Below are 12,019 nucleotides of genomic sequence, written 5' to 3'. Positions count from 1 at the left end.
ACCTAGTTCTTGATATATCATAACATTGTTAGTAGACAATTTTACACCAAGTATATTTTTACAATAGTTCATGTGGACTCTCTCTATTGCCGGGGCTTTATGTGCACCCCATATTTCGCTTGCATAACTCAATAAAGAATTGATATAAGTATCAAAAAGAGATAACAAAGTGACATAATTTAAAAACATACTTTTGACATTTCTTCTTAAAGCAAACATTGCTTTTCTACCTTGTTCTGACAATTTCTGTTGTAACATATTATATTTGCCATTAAAATTTAAAAGTACACCAAGGTAGGTAAAATTATCAACAACTTCAATTTCTTTATTATCATAATACCATTTCTCATCAAAATGAACTCTACCACCTTTCCTAAATACTACAATTTTAGTTTTATTAATATTTACACTCAATGACCATTTTGATGTATATTCATATAATGTTTCAAGCATATTTTGTAACCCTAAAACAGATTCTGAGAAAATAACCATATCATCAGCATACATAAGTAGAAATAAATTCAGTTCTTTCATCTCACGGTATGGCATTACTATTAATGAAAGCATTTCAGAATCGTTAACATATAGTGAAAAAAGTATGGGAGATAACACCTCTCCCTGCATCAAGCCCAATTCATTGGTGAAGTAATCAGAATTAAAACCATCAACACAAACACAAGAAGACACATTAGTATACATAGATTTAATTACAGATAAAAGTTTACCTTGAATACCAATTTTTGACAATTTATACCATAGCATAAGCCTTTGAACAGTATCGAATGCTTTTATGTACAAACACCACAACTGGTTTATTTATGGATACTTTTAAAATAAATTAACAAAATTTATTATGTATCGACTTTATTTCTTCTGCATGATGAAAACCCCATTTCTGCCGACGCCTAGTTAAAACAGAAGAAATAAGACTGCCATACATAGCATATTCTGTTCTGGTGAGATGTAAGTGGATTTTATTAGTAATAATAATAATAAATTCTTTGTACATGTATACAGTTAACATTCATACGTCAACATACAATATATATATATATATATATACATACAAATCAATCACTGAAACATTTAAATGGCAACAATTGATCAAGTTTTCGTATTCTAACCATAAAAGAAAAATTATTTGACTTGCATAGAATTTCAAGAAAATGATTGTAACAATGTTTCTTGAATTATAATTCCACATTACGACAATTTTTAATTGTGAATGGTAAATTATTCCATACCTTGGTTGCAGAATAATGAAAATATTTTTTTTATAAAAAATAGTATTTGGTCTTGGAACAAATAGATCGTTATTAGAGACAGATCGTAAGTTTTAGTGTTGAACATCATTATTATTTAGCATTGATAAGTAATGTGTTTGTTAGTCCATTTACAATTGTATACATTAAAATTGATTGTTGGTATTTTATTTTTTCTGTAAAAGATAGCCATTTTACAGAAGAAAACATAAAATTAGATGGAACAGAAATATCACATTGAAGTATAATTCTTGCTACTCTTTTTTGAAGTTTTATGATTCTATCTGAATCTTTTTGTAATAAATTTCCCCAAACTGAACTACAACAGTCTATATATGGTAGAATATATGCATTATAAAATATTTGTCTTATGTGAATAGGCAAATATTCTTCAAGTTTATACAAAAGTGATATTTTAGATGAGATAATCTTACATATACGATCAACATGTTTTTCCCAGCTTAAGTTTTCATCAATGTCAATTCCAAGTAATTTGAAAGAATGGACATTCTCAATACAGGTTTCGTTGATGGTAATACATAATTCTGATAGTTGTGAAAGTTTTTGTTTTGAATTCAATTTCATACACTTTGTTTTTTGTGCATTAATGTTCATACTGTTATTGTTACACCAAGATTGTACAGCATTTAAATGATTTTGCAATATGCTGTTAATTTTTTCAATTTTCTTATCATGAAAATGCAATGTTGAATCATCAGCATATAAATCCATGTTAGATTGTTTAACATGAAGTGGTAAATCATTAATATAAATTAAAAATAACAGAGGACTTAAAATAGAACCTTGAGGCACTCCATATTTTACAAACTTTTTATCAGATTTAATGTTTGCGTATTGAACTTCTTCTTGTCTTTCAGACAAATATGATTTTATCCAATTTATCATATGTTCTCTGATATGATAAAATTTTAGCTTTTCTAAAAGTATGGCATGGTAAATGAGATCAGAAGCCTTACTGAAATCCAAAAAACACAGTACCAACTATTTCTCCATTATCTAAATATCTTAACCATTCATCAATTTAGATAATGGAGAAATAGTTGGTACTGTGTTTCACATTAAGGCTAGCGCTCTATCATACAGTTGTATTAGACATTTTTTGGTTTGTTAAAAGTTACCATTGTAATGAAGTAGCACTCCAAGGTAAACATAAGAATTAACAACTGTTAAATCCGTGTTGTCATAGTACCAAACATAATGTATTGTTTGTCATCTTTTACGGAAACTACAACTTACAACTGTTTTTATTCTTGTTTACTCCAATTTTTTTCCATCTTGTATAGTAAACAAGTTGTTTATCTAATAGATACGGAAGAGTCTCAGACTTTTTTTCAAAATATCACGGTATCATCTGCGAATAGCAGCAAATATATCTAAAATCAATTTAATTTTAATGATAAACTAGCTCTTATAATCTTGTATACGTAGGTTTTCAACAACGTCATTTATAAAAATATACGAAGAGCAGAGGAGATAATTGTTCGCCTGGTTTTACACCATATAGTTTGTCGTACCATTAACTGATCATTCAAATCTATAGTTATTAGGGGTTTAAAGTCCTCCTTTCATTGGTACAGGTATAACGATTCATTCTTTTCAGTTCTCGTGATATATTTTAAATTGAAAAAGTTAACTAGTATTAAACAAAATTGTTAGAAACGTCAAAACAGCTTAGAGCCTGTCAAAAACATTTCGGAACCAGCTCCATCCATACCCGTAATTTTCCCACTCTTGAGTTTTTGAATTGCAGATTCAATTTTTGATTCAGCTAATTCGATTCGTCTATGTGAAGATTTTCAGTCAAGTCTTGACTAAGAAAGTCTACAAATCAGTAGACTCCGAAAATTCTTTATGATTCACTTTAGCCAACCGACTTGATTGGTGTCATTGCAAACTTTTATTTCGTATTTTATTTATTTTTTATGTCACATAAAATCGCATTTTCGAAACGTTCGGATATTGCTGAAAACGGTTCCGTGCTTTATAAAATTCGCTTTTATGGAGGTTGCATCCGTGATCTAACCAATCATTAGTACCAAGTTTATGTTCATTTTCTTTCGAAACTCAAGTTCTTATATATTTTTTTTTCAGATCACAATATCTATCTAATGTTGTGTAACCAGTTTAACATCACTCAATTTTTGGCATAAATCTATTTATCAAATCTGAGCTTATTCACTCTACTGTTCACATTATGCTGTTACCTATAAAAGACTCTATTTTTTCATGTTTAGTTAGTCTACTTTCATTGTTTTCAATTTTGAAAAATAAATCGTCAACCCATGGAGGTTTCTGAGACAAACTTGATGGTGATATGCGTTGCATAGTTGACGGGCAGAATGGGCTTCAAGTGAAACAATTCTGCGGTTTTGATGTTGCATTGTTTGTGAGGGGTTGATATACTGTAACTGTTTGTTCATAGGGCAAAATAAAATTTCATCTTTGATATGTGCGAAGAATTTTGATGTTCGGTGTTATGTTTGTTAACATCTGACATACAAGTGTCGTTTGTTTTAACTTCCGATTCACTGAAAGTTTTGGGATTTGACGTTTTTTACATTTTTCCTTCATATTATTCTATAATTCTGCAAATTTACATAAGCCATTTCTAACACATCTGATCACCATGCCCCTTACATCATCAGTGTAATTTTAGTTCTTGTACAAATTGTATGCACGTTTTATTGAAGAACTAAACTATATCGATACCAAGATATGACGGTATTACACGGATGTCCGCACTTGCAGCATATATGATAATTAAATATACATTTCTGGAATTTGAATGAAGAGTAACATACATTAGCAACTCTGTGTTCATGAGTTTATAGTTTGGCCAATACGGCGAAACAGAGGAATTCAGAATAGGAAAAGTCGGTCAACCTTGGTTACAAATGTTGCTCACCAGATAAAACTCAAACTTGAGTCCCAAAAAAAAAGTCGACCAAAGAGTAGGAAACACAAACTTGATCTGTATGTCATCATTATAGACTTGTATACCAAATACGAGTCATAAGCTTGGGTTAGGAGCTCATCTAGAGAAAGGAAACCTTGATTAATAAACCCCTGACCCTCCTGATAAGGGGGTTGTGCGCTGGGCTAGCTACTCAGCCACGAAAAGAAAACTTATGCTACAGAAACAGAAACAGAAACAGGGGAAAATCAATTAGTTCAGTGTAGACAGATGGAAACCTCTGCAGGAATGCAGCCTATGATGAGTGCGAAAAAACTCCGAGAAACTATGTTCTGTTTCATAAACGAACTGTAACATTTGGTTGTTAGAACGTTAGAACTATGAACGAAACAAGCAGAACTGCGCAAACTATTAAGGAAAGGAAGATATTCATTGGGTGTTAGTGGATGCAAGATGGACTGATTCAGGAATGTTTACACACAATTCAAGTACAGACATTTACTATTCAGGACGTACAGATGGTAGACACCAGGAAGGAGTAGCTATTCTATTGAGTAAGAGAGCAAGCAAGTCTGTGGTAAAATGGATACGGCAAATGAAAGAATGATAAAAATACGCATGAAGGCCAAGTATGGGCACATGACTGTTATCCAATGCTATGCCCCAACAAATGATTACATAGTTATCATCACCTAGTCATTGGAAAGATCAGACTAAAATTAAGGAAAAATAAATGCAAAACACCAAGCAAGATATATAGACTTTCATAAACTTTAACAACCTGAAACAAAGCAAAAATTCAATATCGAACTGAGGAACGGATTTGAGGTCTTACAATTTGAAGACAATGAAGATTAAAATAAACTCTGAATGGCAACATAAGGCCACACTAATTTGATTCCTAGTTCTTTGGATTTTCCCGCTCCTATTTTGGAGAAGTTGACTTTTCAATAATAAAAAAAATTACAGCTTTCGCAAATTTGTGGTCTGCATCCCGCTCATTTTTAATGAAAACAACTTCTATCAAATGATCTTTGAGGGGCATTTGTTTGGATACATACACGTGTTTTAATTTTATTCAACATGTGTCATTTACCTAACTAACATAATTTCTCTTGTAAAACCCTTGAATCTCTTTCATTAAACCTTCACTCTAAAGAAGAGTATTATGAACAGATATGTATGACAAAAATGTTTTATTAGATAAAAAATGAAGATTGCAGTGGTTGCTTTGCTTCCTAAATATATATATAGATTTAAATGAAAATTCACGCAGTCAAAGCTTACTGAAGAAAATAACCAAAATGAACTAAACCACAGGGAGACAAGTAAATCTGGTATGGTACAGGCACCAATAAATCAAACTATATGCATTAGAGCATCTGTTGTCCTCCTCTTTTTTCATTGAAGTAACCCAGTTATAACATGTACATACATGGTACAACTTCTAAATCGCACAATTTAAAAAAAAATATACCGCTCGCTTCACTTGTAGGGCACTGGCCTAAAATAAACTCATTTTCAAGAAAAAAATAAAACAAAAACAAAATTCGCTCGCTCGCCCCACATTTTTTGGAGCATTTGTCCGAAGAACTGGACATCAAATCGGTGTGGCCTAAGAGTGAAATTTATTTAAAAACTAGTGAATACATCTTAGGTTACAAAAACGAAGACAGAAAAGAATGGATATCTGATAAAACTTGGGCTCTTATTATGGAAAGAAAAGCATTAAAATCAAAAACCAATCAAGCAACAGGAGATCAATTAGAAGGACTGAAAGAGCTTTATAATAGTAAAGAAAAAGATGTGAAAAAGAATGCAAAATCAGACAAAAAGGTATACATAGATAACATTGCAAAAGAGGCAGAAATAGCACCTAAAGTTGGAGATATGAGAAAGCTATATAACATCACAAGACAACTCAGTGGCAAAGTAAATATCACCAGTACTAACATCCAAGACAAAGATGGTCAGATAATATAAAAATATGAGAAACAATTGGAAAGATGGAAAGAGCATTTTGAACAGGTGTTAAAAAGACCTGAACCAGAAATCTCAGTTGACAGGTCAGAGGAAGCTCCATCGCCAATAGAAATAGAAATAGGACCCATTACAGATGATGAGATCAAAACAGCCATTAATAAAGTTAAAAGCAAGAAGAGGATGATCTCACATTTAGTATGCAACAGTAACTAAGGACATATATAGACAATAACAAATGCAAATTTAAATACTAACTATTAAATAAATCTACTTCTCATAGGCCATTGAACATCTGTAGTTTTTAAACTAGCCAATTTGCGTAATATATAGCTTGACTATCGAACAACAATGAACGGACCATCGCACTTCAGCGTGGCCATCGCACTTCAACGTGACCATCGCACTTCAACGTGACCATCGCACCTCCGAGTCCGTCCTACATATATAAATTATGAGGACATTGAGAAAGCATTTGATAGCGTCCATAGAGAGTCACTTTGGTACCTCATGAGTATGTATGGAATTCCAAAGAAAATAATTAACATTATTATGGATATGTATGATGGTTTTAGATGTGCAGTCAGACATGATAGAGAACTATCAGAATGGCTTAACATCACATCTTGAGTAAGACAGGGGTGATTAATATCTCCTTTTCTATTTATATTGGTGGTTGACTGGGTAATGAAGAAGGCAACAACTGAAAATCATGGCATACAGTGGGGACTAACAGCATTTTTGGAGGACATGGACATGCTGATAATATCAGCATCTTTTCTCACACACATGAACAAATGCAGCAAAAGACTTATAAAGTAACATCTGAGGCAGCAAAAGTAAAACTGAAAATAAATGCAAAGAAAACTAGTGATGAAGGTAGCTACAAAGAACAAGAACGTAATAACAGTGAACGGAAAAGAACAGGAACAAGTAAATTCATTCAACTATCTTAGTAGTAGAATCAATACAGAAGGAAATATCGAAGAAGAAGTCAACATCCGTATTGGTAACGCAACTGCTGCATTCAAAATCAAGAACAACATATGGAAAACAACAGATTTTCTAGAAAGACTAAGATTAGATTGTATCTGAGCAATGTCAAATCATAAAGTTGAGAATGGAAACGGGGAATGTGTCAAAGAGACAACAACCCGACCAAAGAGCAGAAGACAGCCCAAGGCCACAATGGGTCTTCAACACAGCGAGAAAATCCCGCACCCGGAGGCAGGCTTCAGCTGGCCCCTAAATTCTGCTATAGTTCAGAAACATGGAGAACAACTAAAAAAATTAGAAAGTCGAGTTAGAGGATTTAAAGCACGCTGTTTGAGACGAATTGTTAACATCAGATGGCCAAACGTAATTTCAAACTGAACTATCAGAAAGAACAGGTGTGATGAATATAGTAAATGAGATCATGAGAAGGAGATTGAAATATATTGGACATATATTGAGAATGGGTAACAACCGTCATGTGAAAAAAGTGCTGACATGGACACCACAAGGGACAAGGAAGCCTGGAAGACATAAAGGCACATGGAGAAGAGACATAACAGCAGTGATAAAAAGACATGGTTACACCTGGAATCAGATAGAGACAGTCGCGAAAGATAGAACGAATTGGTGGTCCCTTTTTGATGCCTTATATGTTCAAGAACATAAAGAGGATTAAGTAAGTAAGTAACCAAAAATCAGCTCCAGATCTGCTTGCATTATAAAAAAAGTGCAATTTCAAGTAATGACATTTTCCAATTACAAGAAATGTAATCCCACAACAGGTGTTGTTTAACGTTCTTTACGGACATATTTTGTTTCTAGTCGAACAGTTTTTACTTTAGCCGACAACGATTGTTGCTTACACTGCTTGCTTAGTTGTAGTTGTCAATGTTGCATTGCTTTGTTATAGTGAATAGATGTAAGGCCGAGGAAGTTTAGGCTGGTGTTGCATTGCTATATTACTTTTACTTGCTGAAGATTTATAAATGGCTTCTATCAGGGCCAGGGAGATCAGCTGGGAAGGAGGAGCAGCCCGCTCAAAAAGTTGATGCAATCTGGTAGAACGAATCGAGGTTACATCAGGGAGCTTGGAAAAATCATTTGTACAACATTTTGAATACGGGCCTGCGGACGTCTTATATAAACCTACATAGCTACAAAGGGTTTCACAGTGCATGCAGAGGATAACTAAAATTGGCAATAAAAACCAAATGTGAGGTAACTGTTTAGTGTTGAATTCTTGCAGTAGTCATGCATAACACAAGAACGTCCCACACCATTAACTAACCAGTTATCCAAGTTATATCTTATGACAGGCAAATAAACAAACAGGAACTGAACTGACACGTTCTTTCATCTGTAATGACTGAGAGGTGGCTGATACGAAGAATGATCCAACGAAATAGAAATTGCTTCTGCTTATATGTGAACATACGACCATACCATTCTCGACGAAGATATAATATTTCTGTATCTATTTTGCAACGTAATATATATTATGTCATATTGGGATTTTGTCATTCATACATATACTTTTAAACACTCATATATCAGTTCATTTTATTTCTACTAAATTATAATGTGACTTTGTCCTACGTCATTTTTTAAATTGTATTAATATAACCATCCCAAAATGTGACGTTTTTATAAGCTAATTTACATTTTCTAAAATATAAAGAATCTTTCCTTTACATGTTTACAATACAGGTAAGACGGATGTATGTGACATATTCTGCATAAAGGGATCGTCAACAATATGTTACAGGTAACACGGATGTATGTGACATATTCTGCATAAAGGGATCGTCAACAATATGTTACAGGTAAGACGGATGTATGTGACATATTCTGCATAAAGGGATCGTCAACAATATGTTACAGGTAACACGGATGTATGTGACATATTCTGCATAAAGGGATCGTCAACAATATGTTACAGGTAACACGGATGTATGTGACATATTCTGCATAAAGGGATCGTCAACAATATGTTACAGGTAACACGGATGTATGTGACATATTCTGCATAAAGGGATCGTCAACAATATGTTACAGGTAACACGGATGTATGTGACATATTCTGCATAAAGGGATCGTCAACAATATGTTACAGGTAACACGGATGTATGTGACATATTCTGCATAAAGGGATCGTCAACAATATGTTACAGGTAACACGGATGTATGTGACATATTCTGCATAAAGGGATCGTCAACAATATGTTACAGGTAACACGGATGTATGTGACATATTCTGCATAAAGGGATCGTCAACAATATGTTACAGGTAACACGGATGTATGTGACATATTCTGCATAAAGGGATCGTCAACAATATGTTACAGGTAACACGGATGTATGTGACATATTCTGCATAAAGAGATCGTCAACAATATGTTATACGTAACACGGATGTATGTGACATATTCTGCATAAAGAGATCGTCAACAATATATCCTTACCATTATACTAATTAGTAGTATTTTGTAATCTGTCAGAAAAAAAGTGTATGTTGTTTACATCTTTAGCAATATAATTCAGTGATTTTTCTAGTGTATTTTCCTATTCAGCGAAAATTATACACAATGAAAATTAAACCTAACGACGACGCGAAAAAAACCCCGATATACGGTACGTGCAAACAATAGACGGAACAACCAGCATACACAGAAATTAGACCCAGTGTTGCTACAGAACTTACTAAGAAAACAATCTTATAATGTCATGGAGATAAAATCAATTATCATACATAAGATTCCTCCTTATCCTAATGTCAACTGATTAGCAAAACCCAGCCCCTCGAACCTAAAGTATCGATGCTCAATTCAGGGTCTGTAGTTAAGCTGTCTGATTGAGCGGATGCATGCGATGATTGCGAAGGATGGTATCATGCCGATTGCATGAATATGAACACCCGTAAACACACTGCACTAATGAAACCAGAGGCATCATGCATATGTTGTGCATGTGGTGTACCCAATTTTGATACATCATTTTTTAATCTTTCATCTTGTTATTATAAAACACCCATGCAACCCATGCAACCACGCATCCCATATTGCCTGATAGGACCCAACACCTTTTTAGTGTTTTAAATTGACAGTTAAAGCTTGGGATGGGCATCTTAAGATGCATTACTTTAGTATAATCAAATATGAAAATTATACATGTATATATTGATATATTTATATATAAACGTCAGCACTAGATATTATGACAGATCTGCCATTATCAGGGGTCCAACTGTCAATTTTATATTATAGTCTTTAACTTTGATCTAACGAGCATGCTCCTACACTATGTTTGCAATACGCAACTATTAGTACCACATCGACCACTTGTACACATACTTCGTAAAACTGCAATAAATGCCAGCGTTTTTTTTAATTTTACGTATATATGGGTTATATTTAGTTATCAAAACTAAAGGAATATTTTCTTTTGCTTTCAAATTTTTGTGCTGTAATAATTCAGTACGGTCAATTGATAAAGCACCAGAAATGCTATTATCCATTTCGATGTTATCACAACCCTTATCTAATAAATTCTCTTTGAAGTTAGTCATGGTCACTTGTGTTTCCTATCTGCCGTATTGCTTCACCTTTAATAAATCCCCGGAATACATGCTGTGAGTGACAGCTATTTCGTTACAGATAGAGAAAAGAATTTGTTTCTTTAAAATGTATTTCAAGGTCAAGAATGCCATGTGTTTAGATCTTTGACCTTTTTTGAAAGTATAAAAGACCCATGCAACAACACATATCATACGGCCTGATAGGACCCTACATAAATTCAGCTTTTTGAAAATATCCAACACTTAGTTATTATTTCCATAGACCGTATTTATTTGGAACAGGAGAAATTAGCGTTCAACATAACAAAATCCTTTTCAGACATATACACTATCCTACTGCCTGTCGTTACTTTTATTTTGGCATTGCACAAGTCATGTCTTCTTTGACTGTCCATGGCGTTAAAACACTTTATCCCTGGGATGTGTTTTAGTTGATTTTAGTCTCTGATGCATGATTTTTTATTATTAATTGTTTTTGGCTTTTAACTAGCTTTCAGTAACTACGAGTACTCTCAAATCGTAATCACACAATTTGTAATGCATTTTTGTTATTCAATGTTTACTTATTTTGTGTTATATTTCGTCTCACTATTTTTAATATGTACCACCTTTGATAAGTATTTAATATGACGATAAATTTTCACTGCTGTTCTCGTACTATGAACAGCAAATTTATTTATTTTGTAAAAAAATATCTCCGTACTCCTAACAACACAATTATTATATTTAAATTTACCTGTGTACGTTATTTTATTTAACGCCATTCTGTCCAAGGTTATAGTTGTCTTTTTGATATTGTGTCATCGATCAAATTTATTCGTTCATTGCATGTTTATTTGTTTTTGTTAACATGTCTTTTTGATTGAGTTAAGCCATTTCAATTGATATGTTATAGTGTGTCTTTCTATGTTGTAATGTTACACTAATATTTCAGGTTAGGGTGAAGGTTGGTGCCTGTTAAAACGTTTAAACCCGCTGCATTTGTTTGCACCTGTCCTAAGACAGGAACCTGTTGTTAAGTGGTAGTCGTTTGTTGGTGCGGTTCTTAAGTGTTTCTCGTTTCTCGTTTTTTATATTGATTAGACCGTTGGTTTTCCTGTTTGAATTGTTTTACACTAGTCACTTTGGGGCCCTTTATAGCTTGCTGTTCGGTGTGAGCCAAGGCTCCATGTTGAAGGCTACTTTGAACTTTTGTTTACTGTTTACACATTGTGACTTGGATGGAGAGTTGTATCATTGGCACACATATCACATCTTCTTTTTTCTATATAG

Source organism: Mytilus californianus, unplaced genomic scaffold (genome assembly GCF_021869535.1).
Source record: "Mytilus californianus isolate M0D057914Y unplaced genomic scaffold, xbMytCali1.0.p SCAF_1, whole genome shotgun sequence".
Classification (NCBI taxonomy): domain Eukaryota; kingdom Metazoa; phylum Mollusca; class Bivalvia; order Mytilida; family Mytilidae; genus Mytilus; species Mytilus californianus.
The sequence above is the reverse complement of the archived record's forward strand: the minus strand, read 5'-3'. Positions refer to the sequence as shown.